Source organism: Arachis hypogaea, chromosome 3 (assembly GCF_003086295.3).
Source record: "Arachis hypogaea cultivar Tifrunner chromosome 3, arahy.Tifrunner.gnm2.J5K5, whole genome shotgun sequence".
Taxonomy (NCBI): domain Eukaryota; kingdom Viridiplantae; phylum Streptophyta; class Magnoliopsida; order Fabales; family Fabaceae; genus Arachis; species Arachis hypogaea.
In genome coordinates, this window is record NC_092038.1 from 14,745,953 (window position 1) to 14,747,450 (window position 1,498).

Genomic DNA, 1,498 nt, shown 5'->3' on the forward strand with positions numbered 1-1,498 from the left:
CTTATTCTATTTATTTATTCTTTTACTAACACTTCTCTTCATCTCAAATCTCTGCTTCTATCCTCACCCTTATGTTTGGATTATTCATTCTTCTTCACTCTTATTCCCTTTCTTCTTCTACTAACATAAAGGAATCTCTATACTGTGACATAGAGGATTTCTCTTCCTTTTCTGTTCTCTTCTTTCTCATATGAGCAAGAACAAGAAAAAAGGCATTCTTGTTAAAGCTGATCCTGAACGTGAAAGGACTCTGAAAAGGAAACTAAGAGAAGCTAAATTACAACAATCCAGAGACAACCTTACTAAAATTTTTGAACAAGAAAAGGATATGGCAGCCGAATCCAACAACAATAATGCAAGGAGGATGCTTGGTGATTATACTACACCTACTTCCAAGTTTGATGGAAGAAGCATCTCAATTCCTGCGATTGGAGCAAACAATTTTAAGCTGAAACCTCAATTAGTTGCTCTAATGCAACAAAACTGCAAGTTTCATGGACTTCCATCAGAAGATCCCTATCAGTTTTTAACTGAGTTCTTACAGATCTGCGAGACTGTTAAGAGTAATGGAGTAGATCCTGAAGTCTATAGGCTCATGCTTTTCCCTTTTGCTGTAAGAGACAGAGCTAGAACATGGTTGGACTCACAACCTAAGGATAGCCTGGACTCCTGGGATAAGCTGGTCACGGCCTTCTTGGTTAAGTTCTTTCCTCCTCAAAAGCTGAGCAAGCTTAGAGTGGATGTTCAGACCTTCAAGCAAAAGGATGGTGAATCCCTCTATGAAGCTTGGGAAAGATACAAGCAGATGACCAAAAAGTGTCCTTCTAACATGTTTTCAGAGTGGACCATGTTAGGTATTTTCTATTATGGTCTATCTGAGTTCTCTAAGATGTCATTGGACCATTCTACAGGTGGATCCATTCACCTAAAGAAAATGCCTGCAGAGGCTCAGGAACTTATTGAAATGGTTGCAGATAACCAATTCATGTACACTTCTGAGAAATTTTGTAAATAATGGGACACCTCAGAGGAAGGGAGTTCTTGAAATTGATGCTCTGAATACCATATTGGCTCAGAACAAAATGTTGACTCAGCAAGTCAACATGATTTCTCAAAGTCTGAATGAATGGCAGAATGCATCCAACAGCACTAAAGATGCATCTTCTGAAGAAGAAGCTTATGATCTTGAAAACCCTGCAATAGCAGAGGTAAATTACATGGGGAAAGCCTTTGGCAACACCTATAACCCCTCAAGGAGAAATCATCCAAATTTCTCATGGAAGGATCAACAAAGGCCTCAATAAGGCTTTAATAATGGTGGAAAAAACAGGTTTAGCAATAGCAAGCCTTTTCCATCATCTTCTCAGCAACAGACAGAGAATTCTGAGCAGAGCACCTCTAACTTAGCAAACATAGTCTCTGATCTGTCTAAGGCCACTTTAAGTTTCATGAGTGAAACAAGGTCCTCCATTAGAAATTTGGAGGCACAAGTAGGTCA

The 1,498-nt window shown here is 39.1% G+C and overlaps 1 non-coding gene across 1 annotated transcript; it reads right to left on the reverse strand.

Moving 5' to 3' along the window:
• Positions 1 to 727: 727 nt before the first annotated feature.
• On the reverse strand, positions 728 to 831 carry LOC112793051 (small nucleolar RNA R71). Its single transcript, XR_003197761.1, has one exon. It is a non-coding gene; the product is annotated as a small nucleolar RNA R71 (small nucleolar RNA).
• Between the last annotated feature and the right edge of the window lie 667 nt (positions 832 to 1,498).